Here is a 23,807-nt window from a genome sequence, read left to right on the forward strand (position 1 = left end):
ATAGCACAAGACTGACTGCAATGTCAACATGCCGGCACCAGGCTACTTTACTCACTAGTCCTCTCCACTGTGTCACGATATGCATGCATCAGCTCTAACACACACAAGGTGTGGGTTATTGCCTTTGGATCAGAGTCTTCTGTGTTCCTTCTTTTATTGACATAAGATGTTCTTCCTGTTGGAAGGAGAGAGCAGATGTGTTAACCTGCAGAACTTCAAAAACGAATAGCCTGAAATCATTAGCAAACACAACACACAGATAAAGGTCGTCAAGGCTATTACTCTCCTAATGTTGTTTAGAAAATCTACGCTTGGCTTGATTCCAATTTAGTGGAGAGAGGCTAGAGAGTGCTTGTTCAGCCTTGTTGCAAATGTATTACATTATGGACACATTTTTGTTCATGTGATGTATTTATTTGCAATTCTACAGCTGTTCTTCATGCTCCCGCAACACTTAGTTCTGCCCCTGTCCTTTATGGCCTGCATACCAAATGGCACCCTATTCCCTATTTAGTGCACTACTTTTGACCTGGGCCCATATAACTCTGGTAAAATGTAGTGCACTACATAGGGTGCCATTTCGGAAAAATCCATCGACTTGGATTTGTCCCACACACCAACAGAACATAATGATTTGAAAATATAATTTAATCTTCTTGTGGTGTGGCTGTAGCCGCGTCGTAACAGAATATAGTCTCATGGATAGGATAACGAGTTGATCAATATCTATTTCATCTATTATGATCTGTATTATATTTAGTTAGGCCAAAAGACACTCTACCAACCGACACTCTGGGATGCCTGAGTTTCAAACCAAGACAAAGAATCCATACATTGGATTGTGGAACACGGGTCCCTGTCTAGAGTGGGCCATACATATTAGTTGGAAAACAGCCTACCAGCTCATGGTCGTTATTCATTAGTGCACACCGTAGCAAAACATTTTGCAAAAGGAAAACTTATGTTTCTTAGTCCCTCCCTGTTTCAGTCCGTGTTTTGAGTACGACTCCGCTCACTCCTTCCTTTGCCGCCTATATGTTCATTTGTAGAAAGAAAGTTACAATCTGGCCTGCTGCCAAAATGCATCGATTTGAATATTAATTCCCTGTTCTTTTTGTGGAGAGCAGTGCTGTATGTCACCTTTCAGTGTACTCAAAGATCCTTGCACAGACCCTTTTCTAACTGTCCTGTATTTTGAGTGAGGTAAATAAAGCACTATATTAACTGTTTTTATGGCTTTACAAATTGCAATGCTTGTAAATGAGGAAGCTTGTTGATATATCTCTAACGGCTTTCTCCTTTCCGGTACGAAGCAAAAGACAAATAGGTTTAACAGTAGAGGATAATACTTCCAAGTTTTTTATAATATCACCTCCTTCCATGTGGCTATCCTTAGAACCACAGACAAAGGGAATGTAATTTTCACTTAGGCCATATAAATTCATTTAAAATGTAATACACGCCCAATTCCACTGTGTTCATAAAGCAAGACAAACATAATTCCCATTATCGGTCTCCCCCTGCTCACCATTCTTTAGGTTGCCCTGACAACCTAAAGGTGTATCAGCGCTCCGTGTGACTCCCAAATGGCACACTATTCCCTATATAGAGGTAATCTAGTGCCATTTGGGACTCAAGCATTGTTAGTGGCTCTAATTTGAAAGTCAATCTGGTGCTGTGGCTCACTGCATGATTAGCACAGGAAGCTGAGTGTGCTACAGGGGTTAATTATGATGAATGCAAGGCTCAGGCCTTTAGGGGTCTTAGTCCTAAAAATGAAGTGAACTCTTTCTCCAACCACATCAAGGTTACATCCCAAATGGCACCCTGTTCCCTTTTCTAGTGCACTACTTTAGTAGGGTATTTTAAAGGGAATAAGGTGCTGTTTGAAGGAAATAGGGTGCCGTTTGGGACGCCACCAAATGTGCCATCCAGAATCTAGGTTCTAAATTAGGTTCCTTCCTCAACGTGTGATTGTCTTGATTACTAGACTGTGTTTAATTCATAATCTTAGTCTGTGTTTAATAGCATAATCTCCTCCAGTTAAGATGTCTATGCTTGTCAGACACATCTAATATGGCTCAGATGAAATATGCCCCCTTGGTCTTCCTCTTAACTCTGTCATTGGCTGAATCCCAAATAATATCCTATTCCCTTGTGCTCTTCTCAAAAGTAGTGCATGATGTACAGTGGCAAGAAAAAGTATGTGAACCCTTTGGAAATACCTGGTTTCTGCATAAATTGGTCAGTAAAGTTGATCTTCATCTAGGTCACAACAACAGTCTGCTTAAACTAATAACACACAAACAATTATACATTTTCATGTCTTCATTGAACACTGTGTAAACATTCACAGTGCAGGGTGGGAAAAGTATGTTAACCTTTGGATTTAATAACTGGTTGACCCTCCTTTGGCAGCAACAACCTCAACCAAACGTTTTCTGTAGTTGCGGCTCAGACCTGCACAACGGTCAGGAAGAATTTTGGACCATTCTGCTTTTCAAAACTGTTTCAGTTTAGCAATATTCTCGGGATGTCTGGTGTGAACTGCTCTCGAGGTCATGCCACAGCATCTCAATCGGGTTGAGGTCAGGACTCTGAGCCTCTCCAGAAGGTGTATTTTCTTCTGTTGTTGATTTACTTCTGTGTTTTGGGTCGTTGTCCTGTTGCGTCAACCAACTTCTGTTGAGCTTCAATTGGCGGACAGATAGTCTAACATTCTCCTGCAAAATGTCTTGATAAACTTGGGAATTCATTTTTCCATCAGGGCTGTCCAGGCCCTTAGGCAGCCCCAAACCATTTTTTTTTATTTCACCTTTATTTAACCAGGTAGGCTAGTTGAGAACAAGTTCTCATTTACAACTGCGGCCTGACTAAGATAAAGCAAAGCAGTGCGACACAAACAACAGAGTTACACATGGAATAAACAAGTGTACAGTCAATAACGCAATAGAAAAAAATTACGTCTATATACAGTGTGTGCAAATGGCGTGAGCAGGTAAGGCAATAAATAGGCCATAGTAGTGAAGTAATTACAATTTAGCAAATTAACACTGGAGTGATAGATGAGCAGATGGGGATGTGCAAGTAGAAATACGGGTTTGCAAAAGAGCAGAAAATAAAATTAAAACCATATGGGGATGAGGTAGGTAGATTGGGTGGGCTATTTATATATGGGCTATGTACAGCTGCAGCGATCGGTTAGCTACTCAGATAGCTGATGTTTAAAGTTAGTGAGGGAAATATGTCTCCAGCCATGATGCTCCCTCCACCATACTTTACAGTTAGGATGAGGTTTTGATGTTGGTGTGCTGTGCCTTTTTTTCTCCACTCATAGGGTTGTGTTCCTTCCAAACAACTCAACTGTAGTTTTATCTGTCCACAGAATATTTTGCCAGTAGCTCGTGGAACATCCAAGTGTGCTTTTGCAAACTTCAGACATGCAGCAAAGTTTTTTTTGGACAGCAGTGGCTTTTTCCGTGGTGTCCTACCATGAACACCATTCTTGTTTAGTGTTTTACATATCTTAGACTCGTCAACAGAGATGTTAGCATGTTCCAGAAATTTCTGTAAGTCTTTAGCTGACACTCTAGGATTCTTCTTAACCTCATTGAGCATTCTGCGCTGTGCTCTTGCAGTCATCTTTGCAGGACGGCCACTCCTAGGGAGAGTGGCAACAGTGTTGAACTTTCTCAATTTATAGACAATTTGTCTTACCGTGAACTGATGAACATCAAGGCTTTTAGAGATACTTTTGTAACCCTTTCCAGCTTTATGCAAATCAACTATTCTTAAACTTAGGTCTTCTGCGATCTCTTTGGTTTGAGGCATGGTTCACATCCGGCAATGCTTCTTGTGAATAACAAACTCAAATTCGGTGAGTGTTTTTTTATAGGGCAAGGCAGCCCTAACCAACATCTCCAATCTCATCTCATTGATTGGACTCCAGGTTAGCTGACTCCAATTAGCTTTTGCAGAAGTCTTGCAGAACTTTTTACAATCTACACTGTGAATGTGTAAATTATGTATTTAATATAGACAAGAAAAATACAATAATTTGTGTTATTTTAAGCACATTGTCTATTGTTGTGACTTAGATGAAGATCTGATCAAATGTGATGTCCAATTTATGCAGAAATCCAGGTAATACCAAAAGGTTCACATACTTTTTCTTGCCACTAGGTAAAGGGTGCCATTTCGGACACAGTCATTAAAGAGAAGTTGACCTGAGGAATGATCATTAGAACTGTTCTATTATGTATGATGTCGTTGTAGTAGGTAGTATGATGTCAATACTATGTTTTCTCTCTGTCAAATCACTGTTGTTGTAACATGGGATATAAGGACATGAAAACTTCTTATGGCTTGAATCTCGCTAACGGGATCGATATGACAACAGCCAGTGAAAGTGCAGAGTGCCAAATTCAAAACAACAGATATCTCATAATTAAAATTCCTCAAACATAAGTATTTTACACCATTTTAAAGATAAACTTGTCAATCCCACCACAGAGTACGATTTCACGACGGAGGCACACCAAACGATTATGTTAGGTCTGCACCTAGTCACAGAAAAACACAGCCGTTTTTCCAGCCAAAGAGAGGAGTCACAAAAAGCAGAAATGGAGATAAAATTAATCACTAATCTTTGATGATCTTCATCAGATGACACTCATAGGACGCAAATCATGTATGTGTTGTTCGATAAAGTTCATATTTATATACAAAAATCTGAGTTTACATTGGCGCGTTGTTTAGTAGTTCCAAAACATCTGGTGATTTTGCAGAGAGCCACATCAATTTACAGAAATACTCATAATAAACATTGATAAAAGATACAACTATCATGGATGGAATTATAGATACACTTCCCCTTAATGCAACCGCTGTGTCAGATTTCAAAAAAACTTTACCGAAAAAGCACACCATACAAAAATCTGAGTACAGCGCTCAGACAACAAATCAAGCCATACAGATATCCGCCATGTTGTGGAGTCAACAGAAGTCAGAAATAACATTCTAAATATTCACTTACCTTTGATGATCTTCATCAGAATGCACTTCCAGGAATCTCAGTTCCACAATAAATGTTTGATTTGTTCGATAAAGTCCATAATTTATGTCCAAATACCTCCTTTTTGTTCACACGTTTAGCCCACTAATCCAAATTCATGACGCGCAGGCCAGACAAAAAAGTCAAATAGTTCCGTTACAGTCCGTAGAAACATGTCAAACGAAGTATAGAATTAATCTTTAGGATCTTTTTAACATAAATCTTTAATAATGTTCCAACCGGATAATTCCTTTGTCTTCAGAAATGCAATGGAACGCGCATGACCAGCTCATGCCACTCTGCCAGACCATTGACTCATTCAGCTCCCATTCCCCCCTCATTCACAGTAGAAGCATCAAACAAGGTTCTAAAGACTGTTGACATCTAGTGGAAGCCTTGGGAAGTGCAATTTGACCCCATAGACACTGTATATTTTATAGGCAAAGAGTTGAAAAACTACAAACCTCAGATTTCCCACTTCCTGGTTGGATTTTTTTCTCAGGTTTTTGCCTGCCATATGTGTTCTGTTATACTCACAGACATCATTGAAAAAAATTAGAAACTTCAGTGTTTTCTATCCCAATCTACTAATAATATGCATATTTTAGCAATTGGGCCTGAGTAGCAAGCAGTTTACTCTGGGCACCTTATTCATCCAAGCTACTCAATGCTGCCCCCAGCCATAAGAAGTTAAGGGATATGATTTAGATTGCTTTAGAAGTATTTCAAAGTCAGGAGGTAATATATAAAGAGTGAGGACAGATCATTAACAAGGTGTGATGTGAGATGTTATGTTGGTGCTTTTCTATTTATCTATTTCTATGTTCGTGCTTTTCTATAAACCAATTTCTGTGTTCATGTAATTATGAATCTGCAATTTGGCAGTACGACCAGACCCTTGTTCTGAGAATGATATTTCAGTTTTGAGAACAATATCTCAGAACGATATCTCAGGTCTCAGCCTAGAGGTAAACAATAAATCATTTAAGATTGACTTTGAGTGTCCCTGTGTAAGAATTTCCACATCAAAAGGTTTTAGAAGTAGATGAAAAATAAGTTAGTTAATAATGTACATGAACTCAGAGAAAAAAGAAACGTCCTCTCACTGTCAACTGCGTTTATTTTCAGCAAACTTAAGATTGGTAAATGTGTATGAACATAAGATTCAACAACTGAGACATAAACTGAGACATGTGACTAACAGAAATGGAATAATGTGTCCCTGAACAAAGGGGGGGGGGGTCAAAATAAAAAATAACAGTCAGTATCTGGTGTGGCCCCCAGCTGCAATAAGTACTGCAGTACATCTCCTCCTCATTGACTGCACCAAATTTGCCAGTTCTTCCTGTGAGATGTTACCCCACTCTTCCAAGTCACCTGCAAGTTCCCAGACATTTCTGGGGGGAATGGCCCTAGCCCTCAACTTCTGATCCAACAGGTCCCAGATGTGCTCAATGGATTGAGATCCGGGCTCTTCGCTGGCCTTGGCAGAACACTGACATTCCTGTCTTGCAGGAAATCACGCACAGAATGAGCAGTATGGCTGGTGACATTGTCATGCTGGAGGGTCATGTCAGGATGAGCCTGCAGGAAGGGTACCACATGAGGGAGGAGGATGTCTTCCCTGTAACGCACAGCGTTGAGATTGCCTGCAATGACAACAAGCTCAGTCTGATGATGCTGTGACACACCGCCCCAAACCATGACGGACCCTCCACCTCCAAATCGACCCCCGCTCCAGACTATAGGACTCGGTGTAATCACTTATTCCTTCAACGATAAACGCGAATCCGACCATCACCACTGGTGAGACAAACGGTAGGTTTGTGCCCATAGGCGACGTTGTTGCCGGTGATGTCTGGTGAGGACCTGTCTTAAAACAGGCCTACAAACCCCGAGTCCAGTCTCTCTCAGCCTATTGCGGACAGTCTGAGCACTGATGGAGGGATTGTGCATTCCTGGTGTAACTCGGGCAGTTGTTGTTGCCATCCTGTACCTGTCCAGCTTGTGTGATGTTCGGATGTACCGATCCTGTGCAGGTGTTATTACACGTGGTTTGCCACTGCGAGGACGATCAGCTATCCGTCTTGTCTCCCTGTAGCGCTGTCTTAGGCTTCTCACAGTACCGACATTGCAATTTATTGCCCTGGCCACATCTGCAGTCCTCTTGCCTCCTTGCAGAATGCCCAAGGCACATTCACGCAGATGAGCAGGGACCCTGGGCATCTTTCTTTTGGTGTTTTTCAGAGTCAGTAGAAAGGCATCTTTAGTGTCCTAATTTTTCATAACTGTGACCTTCATTGCCTACCGTCTGTAAGCTGTTAGTGTCTTAACGACCGTTCCACAGGTACATGTTAATTAATTGTTTATGGTTCATTGAACAAGCATGGGAAACAGTGTTAAAAACCCTTTGCAATGAAGATCTCTGAAGTTATTTGGATTTTTACCAATTATCTTTGAAAGACAGTGTACTGAAAAAGGAACGTTTCTTTTTTTTGCTGAGTTTATATTCAGCATACTGTATTTGGACCATGGTGGGAATTTAACTTTCAAACCCTTGATATTGCCAACCTTATCTTCCTTTCTTCCCTTCATCACTTGTGTTTGGTTCAATATGGTTTTGTTAAGAACTCTAAAATCGAGCACACAGCCATGCAACTCCATAGACAAACATTGGCAGTAGAATGGCCTTACTGAAGAGTTCATTGACTTTCAACGTGGCATGCCACCTTTCCAACAAGTCAGTTTGTCAAATTTCTTCCCTGTTAGAGCTGCCCCTGTCAACTTTAAATGCTGTTATTGTGAAGTTGAAACATCTAGCAGCAACAATGCACAGTGGTAGGCCACACAAGTTCACAGATCGGGATCACCTAGTGCTGAAGAGCGTAAACATTCTTTGGTTGCAACACACTACCGAGTTCCAAACTGCCTGTTGAAGCAACATCAGCACAATAAGAGGAGAACGCTACCTGCCCCAATGCATATTGTTAACTGTAAAGTTTGGTGGAGGAGGAATAATGGTCGAGGGCTGTTTTTCATGGCTCGGGCTAGGCCCCTTAGTTCCAGTGAAGGGAAATCTTAACTCTACAGCATACAATGACATTCTATACGATTCTGTGCTTCCAACTTTGTGGCAACAGTTTGGGGAAGGCCTTTTCCTGTTTCAGCATGACAATGCCCCTGTGCACAATGTGAGGTCCATACAGAAATGGATTGTTGAGAACCAACCACATCGAACACCTTTGGGATGAATTGGAATTTGTATTTGTATTTATTTTTTGTATTTATTATGGATCCAAAGCAGCAGCTACTCTTCCTGGGGTCCAGTGAAATTCATGCAGCTTATACAATTTTAAAACATTACATTCACAGATTTCACAACACACCGTGTGCCCTCAGGCCCCTACTCCACCACTACCACATATCTACATTACTAAATCTATGTGTATGTATGTTATCGTGTGTGTGTGTGTGTACCGACTGCGAGCCAGGCCTAATCGCCCAACATTAGTGTCCAACCTCACTAATGCTTGTGGCTGAATGGAAGCAAATCCTCACAGCAATGTTCCAACATCTAGCGGAAAGACTTCCCAGAATAGTGAAGGCTGTGAGAGCAGCAAAGGTGGGACCAGCTCCATATTAATGCCCATGATTTTGGAATGAGATGTTTGATGATAAAGTAAGTGGAACATCCCCAAATGGCAGTGGTGGAATAAGTACTCAATTGTAATACTTGAGCAAAAGTAAAGATACCTTAATAGAAAATTACTCAAGTAAAAGTGAAAGTCACCCAGGAAAATACTACTTGAGTAAAAGTCTAAAAGTATTTGGTTTTAAATTTACTTAAGTATCAAAAGTAAATGGAATTGCTAAAATGTTCTTAAATATCAAAGGTAAAAGTATAAGTAATTTCAAATTCATTATATTAAGCAAACCAGATGGCACCATTTTCTCTTTTTTATTGACAGACAGCAGGGGCACACTCCAACACTCAGACATAATTTACAAACGAAGCATTTGTATTTAGTGAGTCCTCCAGATCAGAGACAGTAGGGATGATTTCTTGATGTGTGTGAATTGGACCATTTTCCTGTCAAAATGTAACGAGTAATATTGTGTGTCAGGGAAAATGTATGGAGTAAAAAGTATATTATTTTCTTTAGGAATGTAGTGAAGTAAAAGTTGGCAAAAAAATAAATAGTAAAGTACAGATCCCCCAAAAATGACTTAATTAGTACTTTAAAGTATTTTTACTTAAGTTCTTTTACAATACTGCCAAACGGGCGCTTAAATACATTTGGCCACACCTATACTTGGCACGAAGGCCATCTATTTTGAGGTAAATATACCACAGAACATTAAACATGACGGAGAAACCATATACATGCTCTCCAAACAGACAACGAAGAAATTGGCAGTAAACTGGTAAAGTGTTGAGCAGTTTGAGCTCTCCAAACAATGTTTCCACTTGGAGAATGAGAATGGCATGAATGTACAGTTAAAGTTGGATTTTACATGTACATAGGTTGGAGTCAATAAATCTAGTTTTTCAACCACTCCACACATTTCTTGTTAACAAACTATAGTTTTGGCAAGTCGGTTAGGGCATCTACTTTGTGCATGACGCAAGTATTTTTTCCAACAATTGTTTACAGACAGATTATTTCACTGTATCACAATTCCAGTGGGTCAGAGGTGTACATAGACTAAGATGACTGTGCTTTTAAGCAGCTTGGAAAATTCCTGAAAATGATGTCATGGCTTTAGAAGCTTCTGATAGGCTAAGTGACATCATTTGAGTCAATTGGAGGTGTACCTGTGTATGTTTTTCAAGGTCTACCTTCAAACTCAGTGCCTCTTTGCTTGACATCATGTGAAAATCAAAAGAAAATCAGCCAAGACCTCAGAAAAGAATTGTAGACATCCACAAGTCTGGTTCATTCTTGGGGAGCAATTTCCAAAGGCCTGAAGGTACCATGTTCATCTATACAACAGTAGTACGCAAGTATAAACACCATGGGACCACACAGCCATCATATCGCTCAGGAAGGAGACCCATTCTGTCTCCTAGAGATGAATACACTTTGGTGCGAAAAGTGCAAATCAATCCCAGAACAGCAGTGAAGATGCTGGAGGAAACTGGTACAAAAGTATCTATATCCACAGTAAAACGAGTCCTATATCAACATAATCTCAAAGGCTGCTCAGCAAGGAAGAAGCCACTGCTCCAAAACCGCCATTAAAAAATCCAGACTATGGTTTGCAACTGCACATGGGGACAAAGATTGCAATTTTTGGAGAAATGTCCTCTGGTCTGATGAAACAAAAATAGAACTGTTTGGCCATAATGACCATCATTATGTTTGGAGGAAAAAAGTGGAGGCTTGCAAGCAGAAGAACACCATCCCAACCGTGAAGCATGGGGGTGGCAGCATCATGTTGTGGGGGTGCTTTGCTGCAGGAGGGACTGGTGCACTTCACAAAATAGATGGCATCATGAGGGAGGAAAATTTTGTGGATATATTGAAACAACATCTCAAAACATCAGTCAGGAAGTTAAAGCTTGGTCGCAAATGGGTCTTCCAAATGGACAATGACCCCAAGCATACTTTTAAAGTTGTGGCAAAATGGCTTAAGGACAACAAAGTCAAGGTATTGGAGTGGCCATCACAAAGCCCTGACCTCCATCCATAGAAGATTTGTGGGCAGAACTGAAAAAGCATGTGTGAGAAAGGAGGCCTAGAACCGGACTCAACTTATTGTGGAATGCTTGTGGAAGGCTACCCAAAACATTTGACCCAAGTTAAACAATTTAAAGGCAATGCTACCAAATACTAATTGAGTGTATGTAAACTTCTGACCCACTGGGAATGTGATGAAAGAAATAAAAGCTGAAATAAATCATTTTCTCTACTATTATTCTGACATTTCACATTCTTAAAAAAAAGTGGTGATCCTAAGACAGGGAATGTTTGATTAAATGTCAGGAATTGTGAAAAACTGAGTTTAAATGTATTTAGCTAAGGTGTATGTAAACTTATGACTTCAACTGTATATTACAGGTTGGAGTCATTTAAACTTGTTTTTCAACCACTCCACAAATTTCTTGCTAACAAACTATAGTTTTGGCAAGTCGGTTAGGGCATCTACTTTATGCATGACGCAAGTATTTTATTTCAATAATTGTTTACAGACAGATTTTTTCACTTATAATTCACTGTATCACAATTCCAGTGGGTCAGAAGTGTACATACACTAAGATGACTATGCTTTTAAGCAGCTTGGAAAATTCCAGAAAATGATGTCATGGCTTTAGAATATTCTGATTTAGAAGCTAATTTACATCATTTGAGTCAATTCGAGGTGTACCCGTGGATGAATTTCAAGGCTTACCTTGAAACTCAGTGCCTCTGCTTGACATCATGGGAAAATTAAAAGAAATCAGCCAAGACATCAGAAAAAATATTTGGAGGCCTCCACACGTCTGGTTCATCCTTGGGAGCAATTTCCAAAGGCCTAAAAGGTACCACGTTCTGTTAACAAATGTTGGAAATATTTATTGTGTCATGCACAAAGTTGATGTCCTAACCGACTTGCCAAAACTATAGTTTGTTAATAAGAAATTTGTGGAGTGGTTAAAAAACAAGTTTAAATGACTCCAACCTATGTGTATGTAAACCTCCGACTTCAACTGTCCATTCATACCATTCTCATTTTCCAAGTGGAAACATTGTTTGGAGAGCTCACAAATTGCTCAACACTTGTGAAAAATAATTTCATTTACCAGTTTAGTGTCAATTTCTTCGTTGTCTTTGTTTGGAGAGCATGTATATGGTTTCTCCATCATGTTTAATGTTGTGTGATATGTACCTCAATATAGATGGTACGTAAACTTCCGACTTCAACTGTATATTTAACCAAACATTGTAAATTAATGTGGGACTATCTTGGGATTAACAGTAACTTCACTGATGAATATATTTCTCACGGGGTATTGATAAACATTGACAAACAATTTACACAATGAAACAAATAGTGATAACGAATTGGTGAGAGTCAGTGGAGAGAAATGTGCCTGTTGCCAGACACCGCTCCCACTGATTCTGGTCTCTACATTTTACATTACGCTTGAGACACGTTCCTCACACATAAGCAGTAATCTTAATACATTGTCAGGACGTAGACCCCCCAGCAGTGAAAACTTCTGTGCCACACCCAGGAACATTTTGCGGTGCAGTTATTTTCTCTCCAAGCCCAGAGAAAGGGTCAGAGCACACCCTCTCCTCTCCAGGCTCCATAGAGAGCTCGGTCATAATCAACTCAGTGTCAGTCGGGATAAAAACCTCACACACCCCATAATAGGGCAGACACTCCTGGAACAGCAGAGGAGCAGGAAGGAGACAGTTCGGCCTCCAACACCACCTCCTCACCAGAGTGCAGAGGGAGGCGTATCACATTATTCACTTAGCCTACCACAGAGATGAGAAGCATTTATTCCAGCTTTTTATGGAAACCCAAAGGATCGATACCTCCCAAGTGGCTTTCCATAGCCACCCCCCTACACACACTGTCCATTGTGCTGACACAGCGCAGAGGAGATACAGATTTGTTTTGCGCCAACCTGTCACTCAATCATTTGAACTTTTTTGCTATTTTTATAAAGAACATAAGACTGAAGGGGCCCAAGTTTGAACTGAGGGGGCTAAGCCCTCCCAGAGTGCAAAGAACCTTGGCGTGACCCTGGACAACACCCCGTCATTCTCTGCAAACATCAAATCAGTAACTCGCTCCTGCAAGTTCATGCTCTACAACACCTGTAGAGTTTGACCTTTCTTCACAGTGCAGGTCCTAATTCAGGCACTTGTCATCTGCCATCTAGACTACTGCAATTCTTTGTTGGCTGGGCTACCCACTTGTGCCATCAACCCCTGCAACTTATCCAGAATGCCGCAGCCCACCTGGTGTTCAACCTTCCTAAGTTCTCACACTCTACTGGCATCCAGTCGATGCCCACATCCTCTTCAAGACCCTGGTGCTTGCTTACGGGCAGCAAGGGAAACTGCCCCTCCTTACCTTCAGAATATGTTCATACTCTACATCCCAACCCGAGCAGTCTGTTCCATCACCTCTGGTCTCTTGGCTCTTCCAGCTCAACGGGAGGAAAACTCTGCTCAGCCCAGACAAAGCTCTTTTTATAAAAAATATAAAATAATTTTCTTGTTTCAAAGAAAAAGCTATTACAGTGGCTAGGAAAAACTCCTTAGAAAGGCAGGAACCTAGGAAGAAACCTAGAGAGGAACCAGGCTCTGAGGGGTGACAAGTCCTCTTCTGACTGTGCCGGGTGGAGATTACAATAGTACAAGGCCAGATTATGAACATCTTGAATAACAGATGACCAGCAGGGCTTGAAATGTATCTGAATAAATGACTCTCACGGCCCCCACCCCATGTTATTTTTAATTTTTTCATTGATTCTCAATTCAACTACAAACCCACCATCGGTATGCTCTATGTTCATGTCATCTGACCAATGTACTGGTTACAATCCACGTGCCATCGGTAGAGCTCTATGTTCATGTCATCTGACCAATGTACTGGTTACAATCCACGTGCCAATACTGTTTAGCAAACTTCTGCCGTTTGCATTTGTTGGGTTACATGAAAATAAAGCTCTTTGGCCACACAAAACCAGTGATGGGTTTGGCGTCAATGACAATGCATGAGCAGAAAAGAACCCCATACCTGCTGTACAACATGGTGGTGGATTTTTTTTATGTTAGGGGGCTATGTTGCTTCTGTTGGTCCTAGGGCCCCTGGGCATCAAGAACTTTCCCCAGTACCAGGACATTTTAGCCAAAAATCTGCTTGCCTCTGACAAGAGGCTGAAACTTGGCTGCAAGTGGATCTTTCAGCAATGCAATAACCCCAAACACACATCAAAATCCACAAATAAATAGTTAATTGGCTACGAAATCAACATTTTGCAATGGCCATCTCAGTCTCCGGAATTGAAACCCATTGAAAAAGGATCAGTGTCGTTATCCTTGCAAGGTGAGGTATTGAAAACAGTGGTATTGAAAACAGGGTGTCAATAATTCTGACATACACTACCGGTCAAAGGTTTTAGAACACCTACTCATTCAGGGGTTTTTCTTCATTTGACTATTTCCTACATTGTAGAATAATAGTGAAGACATAAAAACTATGAAATAACACATATGGAATCATGTAGTAGCCAAAAAAGTGTTAAACAAATCAAGATATAGTTGAGATTCTTCAAATAGCCACCCTTTGCCTTGATGACAACTTTGCACACTCTTGGCATTCTCTCAACCAGCTTCAGCTAGAATACTTTTCCAACAGTCTTGAAGGAGTTTCCCACAAATGCTGAGCACTTGTTGGCTGCTTTTTCTTCATTCGGTCATCTTAATTTGGTTGAGGTCGGGGGATTGTAGAGGCCAGGTCTTCTGATGCAGCACTCCATCACTCTCCTTCTTGGTAAAATAGCCCTTTCACAGCCTGGAGGTGTGTTGGGTCATTGTCCTGTTGAAAAACTTATGATCGTCCCAATAAGCCCAAACCAGATGGGATGGTGTATCGCTGCAGAATGCTGTGATAGCCAGGCTGGTTGTGTGCCTTGAATTCTAAATAAATCACAGAGTGTCACCAGCAAAGCACCCCCACACCTCCTCCTCCATGCTTTACAGTGGGAAATATACATCAGTTCACCCACACCGCATCTCATAAAGACACTGCGGTTGGTACCAAAAATCTCAAATTTGGACTCCAGACCAAACAACTTACTTCCATCAGTCTAATGTCCATTGCTTGTGTTTATTGGCCCAAGCAAGTCTCTTCTTCTTATTGGTGTCCTTTAGTAGTGGTTTCTTTGCAGCAATTCAACCATGAAGGCCTGATTTAAACAGTCTTCTTTGAGCAGTTGATGTTGAGGTGTATGTTACTTGAACTCTGAAGCATTTATTTGGGCTGCAATTTCTGGGGGCTGCTAACTCTAATGAACTTATCCTCTGCAGCAGAGGTAACTGGGTCTTCCATTGCTGTGGCGGTCCTCATGAGAGCCAGTTTCATCATGGCGCTTGATGGTTTTTGCGACTGCACTTGAAGAAACTTTCAAAGTTCTTGACCTTCATGTCTTAAAGTGATGGACTGTCTTTTCTCTTTGCTTATTTGAGCTGTGCTGCTTGCCATAATATGGACTTGGTCTTTTACAAAATAGGGCTATCTTCTGTATACCTTGTTACAACACAACTGATTGGCTCAAACACGTTAAGGAAAGAAATTCCACAAATGAACTTTTAACAAGGCACCTGTTAATTGAAATGCATGCCAGGAAATGCATGCCACCTCATGAAGCTGGTTGAGAGAATGCAAAGAGTGTGCAAAGCTGTCAACAAAGGCAAAGGGCTATTTGAAGAGTCTCAAATATATTTAGGTGTGTTTAACATGGTTTTTGTTACTACATGATTCTATATGTGTCATTTCATAGTGTTGATGTCTTCACTATTATTCTGTAGAAAATACTAAATATAAAAGAAAAACCCTTGAATGAAAAGGTGTTCAAAAACTTTTGACCGGTAGTGTATATTTTAGTATTTGTTTTATTACTCAAAATCTCTTTCTCTGAGCAATTTTTGGCATTATACAATATAGCTAAGTATTTTAATTATTTATTTTATACAGTCATTTTTGCTCATCTTTATCAAGAGTGTCAATAATTTCAGACCCCACTGTATCTATGTACTGTATTTGTGCATATGTCTACTGGGGAGAATGGATTATGCAAAAGATACATTTCCGTTGCAAATGGAAAATAAAGAAATCTTATTTTTTTTCTGTCAAAGATTTATCAGACTGACAAAAAACTACAAGCAAAGCTCCTCCAGCAACGCCATGCTGCTGTTCGGAGTGAGTGAGTACCTGCTAGGGGCCATTGCCAACAGTGTTTCATGCCTGCGAACTAAGGTGGTCTTCAGGGGGAATGAAGACACAGACAGACACCCTAGACAGCCAGACATATTTTAATGTTGGTTATATGATACATACATGTGCTAACAGAATCTAGTTACATGTGATCAAACCAAATTGGGCCTCGTGTCTCAAGCCTGAAATTATGTCCATAACTCATGAAGGCACCTGCTGCTAGGGTGCAGGTGGGGATTCAAGAGAACATCATGTTTTTGTAGTTCAGGTCAAGCCTCAACCATACATTTCAGGCAAATTTGTGTCCAATTTTGAAGGAGAAAAGAGGACCTACACTCCCTCATGTGCTCCAGGTGGAGTTAGGATTTTGTCCCAAATGACACACTATTCCCTCTATAGTGCACTACTTTGGATGAGACACAATAGGAAATAGGGTGCCTTTTGGGGACGCAGCCTGAAGCTCTGTCCTTACAAGGAGCTATTAAAAAGAAGGGGCATTTAATATCCAAAACCAAAGTAGAATAAAATGGATAAATCATTAAAGCCCAATTGTTATGTTGAGTTCTTAATTAAGAGACTGCATAATCCAGCAATTCACATCTAATCCAGCAATTCACATCTGAGTTGGCTGGCTGGTTAGACAATGTTTGCCTCCCAAATGGCACCCTATTCCCTATATAGTGTACTACTTTTGTCCAGGGCCCCTGGCGGACTCTGGTCAAAAGTAGTACACTAGATAGGGTATAGGGTGCCATTAGGAGCATATTCACTGTACCCGTCATGTATGGTTTACCATAAGCCTTATTTTTACTTAGTTGGCCAGTTTTAAAAGACCAGCGCACGGCAAACAAATCCCCTATACAAAAAGCTCTTAAGAGACACCATACTTTCCTCATCCACTAAGTATCAACTTCAGCTCAGTTAATTGCACTGCATTTAAAACAATTTGGGCCCGTGGTGACAGAGCCTAGCTCCCTGATGAAAGCTAATGACGGCTGAAAACTAAGACCTGCATTTACATGCCGAAGCCTTTTGGCAAGGCTCCCCATCATCACTCCACTTAGTACCCTACTCCTTAGCACTACTTTATATAAGGAATAGGGTGTCATTTGGGATGCACTCTTAGACATACACTTAAACATAGGAACCAGATTAACATACTTCTCAGGCGTTTTCATTTTGTCATTCTGACATGGTGGTAATTGTAGAGGGAAATGTTAGCTAGGCTAATGGACAGATGAGTCAGCCATGAGTCAGACTCAAACAAAGGCCTAAATTAAGAATATGTAACCACAGGCCTGGTTGTACTGTACTAGGCCTGGGAACAAATCTTTACTGGTAGTAAAGTAAAAACACAAGGTTCCGAGTGGCGCAGAGGTCTAAGGCACTGCATCTCAGTTCTTGAGAGGTCACTACAGACACCCTGGTTCGAATCCAGGCGGTATCACAATTGTTTGTGATTGGGAGTCCCATAGGGTGGCTCACAATTGGCCAATCGTCGTCCGGGTTTGGCCGGTGTAGGCCGTCATTGTAAATAAGAATTTGTTCTTAACTGACTTGCCTAGTTACATAAAATAGTCTCTCATTCAGTTGTTTTGAAAGGCCATTTCTAAGCATTATTCAGGTGACATACCAAGCATTGCAATGCTGCAATGATTGAAGCCTTTGGATATGGAACACTAGCGCTGAATGTTTCGATAGAGAAAAACAGACATCATACCCTCGGAGATTGTGCTGAGGTAAATCTTGCTGTGTGTAAGATATTGGGATATTACAGTGGCATGCACCGACACTGTGCCATGGAGAGATGAGAAGAACTTTAGGGTTCAGGACAAGTCAATCTTTATTAACATGACATGGCTGCACCCCACGACGCAGCAGAAATGGTAAATCAATGACTGTGTATCACGTCTAACCTCATCCTGGTGCCAGACTTCACCCCGATTAAGTCCCATTGTAGATGTGTTAAAATGGCGGCCTAATGGAATTTCATGAGTTGTGGGGAAATTTAATAGGCTAGAGGATTAATTATATTCCTTTTGGTGCACTTACACGTTACAAAGACCGAAAATGTCCATAAAACCACAAGGTAAAGGCTTGCACATATCGCACTAAATGTGGATCTAGCGTTCGCCTGCCGATTGTTCAGCGCGCTGTGTTTTAGAGACCACTCTGTGCAAGGTCAATGTATTCCTTCCTCCAGTCAAACTTGCTTTTATTACCTTCAAGTGAATTCAAATTCTTTAACAGCACATATTTCCTTACTCCCTTCCCCGAAGTATTATAATTGACTGGACAGGTGAAAGCTATGGTCGAGCTCTTGCGTCCAACCTGTTACCTGTTACCTGTCCAATCATGTCTAGGAAGGAAGGATGCACTTTTGATGAATTCTCACAGGCCCAAGTAGCTTAAGGAGGCTAGGCTGTGCTGCTAAACTTTCTGAGTGGGAGGAGTGGGAGGATACTAACTACACCCTGAGACATTCTGAGGATGGGGTCCATTTCAGAGGATGTGTTAGGAACAATTCTAGATTGGTGAACCTCTTAGAGCTAGGGTTCAATGTTTGGAAGTTTGGATAAATTACGTGCCCAAAGTAAACTGCCTGTTACTCTGGCCCAGAAGCTAGTATATGCATATAATTGGTAGCATTGGATAGAAAACACTCGGCAGTTTCTAAAACTGTTCATAAGGTCTGTGAGTATAACAGAACTGATATTGCAGGTGAAAACCCATCCAGATGTTGTTCTTTTGAGGTCACTTTCCATCTCAACATTTGTCTATGGGATATACAAATCAATAGCTCCCAGATTGCAGTTCATATGGATTCCACTAGATGTCAAGTCTTTGGAAAGGGTTTAAGGCTTGTTTTATGAAAAATTACTTAGTAATTGTAGTTTTTCAAGGTGGCTCTCATTTTGACTGTAGCCTTGTGGCCCGTGTAGATGAGGGTGCGCACCTCGTTATTTATCTCCGGTATTGAACTACTACATTCAGTCTTAAATTTGATCATTTATTTACATATTCGGGTCCCTGAGGATTGATTAGAAACGTTGTTTGACTTGTTTGAATGAAGTTTATTGGTAACTTTTGGGATTCCTTTGTATGCATGTTGAACGGGTGGATTACTGAATCAAAGGCGCCAACTAAACTGACTTTTTGGGATATAAAGAAGGACTTTATCGAACAAAACAACCATTTGTTGTGTAGCTGGGACCCTTGGGATTACAAACAGAGGAAAATCTTCAAAGATAAGTGATTTATTTTATTGCTATTTCTGACTTTTGTGACCCCTCTGCTGGTTTGGAAAATGTTTTTAATGCTTTTGTAAGCGGGGTGTTGTCCTCAAATAATCGCATGGTATGCTTTCGCTGTAAAGCCTCTTTGAAATCTGACAAAGCGGCTGGATTAACAAGAAGTTAAGCTTTTAAATGATGTAGGACACTGGTATGTTCATGAATGTTTAATATTACAATTTTGTCATTTGAATTTGGCGCTCTCCAGCTTCACCGGATGTTGTCAATTTTGATCCCGTTAACGGGATCCGTGTGCTAAGATTAAAAGTACGGACACTCCTGGTCTGTGTCCCACATGGCAACCTATTCCCTTTATAGTGCACTACCTTTGACCAGGGCCAATAGGGCTCTCGTCAAGAGTAGTGCACTATAAAGGGAATAGGGTGTCATTTGGGGTAAAGCCTTGTCCAATGCCATGCACATAGACGGCCGCTGTGCTATTCTGTTACGAGGCTGCAACTCGGCTTGTCGTTAGGAACACATGTAAGATGTGTGTATTTCTATGTGTAGTAGTGTCCATAATTATTGACACCATTGATAAAGATGAGCAAAAAATACTGTATAAAATCACTAAGCTATATTGTATGCAAAATATATTTGTTTAATTCTCCGCTAATTGAATTGCTCAGACAAAGATTTTTTTTATTGCACAATCTAAAAAGATAAATCAAAATTATTGACACCTATTTTCAATAACCTAGCACCTGCGAGGGTAACGACACTGATAAAATGTTGTAAAATGTTTTATGAGATTGGAGAACATATTGGGAGGGATCTTAGACCATTCTTCCATAGAGAATCTTTCCAGATACCTGATTGATCTCCTTCGTCTGTACATATGGACTGCCCTCTTCAATTCAAACCACAGGTTTTCAATGGGGTTCAAGTCTGGAGACAGAGAGCCATTGCAAGCTGTTGATTTTGTGGTCAATTAACCATTTCTTTGTTGAATTTGATTAGTGATTAGGGTTATTGTCTTGATGGAAGATCCACCTGGCAGAAGCCACCACCCACTGAACACAGTTGTCAATTCAACATTGGTTCAACTTAATTGAAATGAATTTGGATACAACGTTGAGTCAACCATTGTGTGCCCAGTGGGCAGGGTTTTGGCTAAAATGTCCTGGTACTTGTTAAGGTCAACAGCATCATGAACTTTACCAAGGGCCTCAGGACCAGTAGAAGCAAAACAAACCAACAAACAAAAATACCTAAAGTTGTATTACAAAAGTAGTTTTGGCAAAGTTTACAGGTAAATTGAGATATTTTGTAGTGACGGAGCGCAAATTGGAAGCTGTTTTTTTCTGGATCAAACGCGGCAAATAAATTGACATTTTGGATATATATCGACGGAATTAATCGAACAAAAGGACCATTTGTGATGTTTATTGGACATATTGGAGTGCCAACAAAAGAAGCTTGTCAAAGGTAAGGCATGATTTATATTTTATTTCTGCGTTTTGTGTGGTGCCTGCAGGGTTGAAATATACTACCCTTTGTTTACTGTTGTGCTTTCATCAGATAATAGCTTCTTATGCTTTCGCCGAAAAGCCTTTTTGAAATATGACATGTTGGCTGGATTCACAACGAGTGTAGCTTTAATTTGGTATCTTACATGTGTTATTTAATGAAAGCTTGTATTTTATAGTATTTTATTTGAATTTGGCGATCTGCATTTTCCCTGGCAATTGGCCAAGTGGAACGTGACTGTCCCGCCTATCCCAGAGAGGTTTTAAGGAGTATTTTGGACCTAGACTTGGCGCTCCCGTACCACTTGCCGTGCGGTAGCAGAGAGAACAGCCTATGACTTGGGTGACTGGAGTCTTTGACAGCGTTTCAGTACTTTGCTGATATAAAACAGACAATCATAATCAATCAAAAATATCAAATTCCCAATTTATGCTACAAAACCAACTTTAGGTTTGGAGGAGAGGGTGACTTTTGAATTTTTTAATTTTTTTTGAATTTTTTTCTCTCATGTCGTGTTTCAGTTGCTACAGCTAGAGATGCTGGTATCATTTCATTAGCTAGCAAGAAATGTCAATCACTTTGCTTGCTAGCTACAGTATGATGAACTTGAACGACTGTTATCCAGGTAGCATATCTTAGTTACCATGTTTGTAAATTCACTCTGGCTGTCTACTGTGATTTCAGAGCACTCGTCTGAGTGTTGTAACGGCTTTCCTCTTCCTCTTTGGAGGAGGAGTAGCAAGGATCGGACCAATACGCAGCGTGGTAAGTGTTCATCTTGGTTTTTCATAAGAACACTGAACAAAACCATAAATGAACAACGTGAAAAAACAAAACCGAAACAGTTCCGTGTGGAAACAAACACTGACACGGAAAATAATCACCCACAACTCAAAAGTGAAAACATGGCCTTGGTCCGTACAATTGCCCTTATTTTAGCGCCCCAAAAACGTAATACTTCCAGATCAACTGTAATGTCAATACCATTGTAAAGCACAATTTCTACCCGTTCCAACAGAATCAATTACATGACCTAAACGCTGCCCGTTTCTGCATAATTCAAGCAGAGACCCGCCAGGTCTTTTTAAAAATGGCGGGTGGGGAAGCGAAACTAATGCGTGATAGTGATCTGTCCAACTTATCACCTTATCGCCTCTAAAATGTAAATACAACACTATAAAGAGTTTATGTTATGTGTCGAATTTGAAGTGGCTTTGAGAATGATGATCACATGCAATGATGACGAAAAAATGACTAGGTATCCCCCCTTACCCCCGTCACTGTCCATTTCTTGTTTTTAAAGGATGATAGAAGTGCTACACCTGGTTGAGAGAGATTTGTAAGACAGAAATAGTTGCATTATGCGTGCTGTACATTACGACATGACAAGTCAAGATGTAACGGAAGGTCAGTTTTTTCAACTTCTCAAATACAATAGAGCCATTACCATGTCGATCAACGCTTGAATAGAAACCTAGTTCACACCCCCGATTTTGACGTCAACACAGTCGCTACGGTCCCATTAGTTTTCTTTGTAGCCTCGTTTGAATGTTGCGGTTGCGCACATTTGTACGGAATGGTAGTCACTAAAACACTAGATCACATGTAAGCAGCCTAACCAGCTCTGCTAGGGTGAGTAAAATGGTCAGAGTGAGGTGTTCTCTCATTTGTGTCTGGAAGTAGCTAGCAAGCTTGCCAACTTTAGCCAGAACTTGGGTGCTTGACCGCAGTTGTGAGTAACGCTCGGATCAACCCTATTCCTCAGCCGGAGCATCCAGTCAGTAGTGCAGTGTGCACTTTGAACGCTCGGAGAGTGAAACTCTCTGAATTTACAAACAGACAATCTGACAACGCTCTGAACGTACAAACAACCCAGAGCGCACTCTGACACACTGGAGTCAATTTACAAACGCACCCTTAGTTGTCAATAAAATATATTTGGTATCGATCTAATGGGCGGCAGGCAAGTTCCCATTCAGTTGTCAAAACGTGGGTTAGGACAAGCATGGCCCACCCCAACAACCCTTCTACTACAGCCCTATCTCACAAAAATACACTTTCACGCCCACGAAGGTTCTAGCATCAGGCAGGACCATGACTACACCAGTGAGAGGAACCAATTAAGTTCCTGCCTAGCAACAGAGATGTATTGGCTGTCTAGATGTGTAAGGAGTTGACCCCACTTAGGAGGTTATAAATATATGTGTTTGTGTAAGCATAGCATGTCTTTGTAGCTGTATGACCTAGTGGGTGAATAAACTTGGTTTGAGCTTTTTCTAGTTTTCCATTCGAGTTTTTACTCTGTTTGTTCAGAACCTAACAACATCGATCAGATCGGTGGGCAGGCAAGTTCCCATTTAATTGTCAAAATGTGGGTTAGGACAATCATGCATTAGCAGGCAAGCTGCTAATGCTACTATTCCCCATCGTTTATCTGTGCAATTTGGACAGCCAACTAGCTGAAAAAGTTGGGGGGTTTTCTAATGTTCTCTCGTTAGATTTAAGCTCATCTCGCTCTGGCTAGCATTAGTTGTTAATATTGTTGGTGTTGATATGCATAACTGAGGGAGAGAGCCTATCTTGGTTGTTTAATGAATGTAAAGTTCCCAAATGTATGAGGACTCCTGTGGTATTTACATATTTGCAAAAATCCATTCAAGTGTATTTTGTGGCTTTTGGCCAATGCATTCTGATGATCTAAAGTTGTGCTGAACTTGCTAGCAAATGGCTTAAATGCATAAAGACCTACTGTAGCTCTGATTGGCTGTGGCGCACAGGTCTGCTTTGACTCCGGCCCTGGACAAGAGGTTAGGTTTTATTTACTGCAGTTTTATTTACTGCAGTTTCTATTAATTGTCCAAACACACTGCCACTTTCCCACTCTATATTGCTATAGAAATTTCACAAATGCCTTACTCTATATCATCCCCTAACATTCTCGCTTGTATACAGAATTTCATAAGATTTCATGTCGCTAAAACACTGTCAGATCCACTTTAAATTACAAAGTCAGTTGTGAAATATTAGGTTTCTACATTATTTAAAGCACT

Source organism: Oncorhynchus tshawytscha, unplaced genomic scaffold, assembly GCF_018296145.1.
Source record: "Oncorhynchus tshawytscha isolate Ot180627B unplaced genomic scaffold, Otsh_v2.0 Un_contig_766_pilon_pilon, whole genome shotgun sequence".
Classification (NCBI taxonomy): domain Eukaryota; kingdom Metazoa; phylum Chordata; class Actinopteri; order Salmoniformes; family Salmonidae; genus Oncorhynchus; species Oncorhynchus tshawytscha.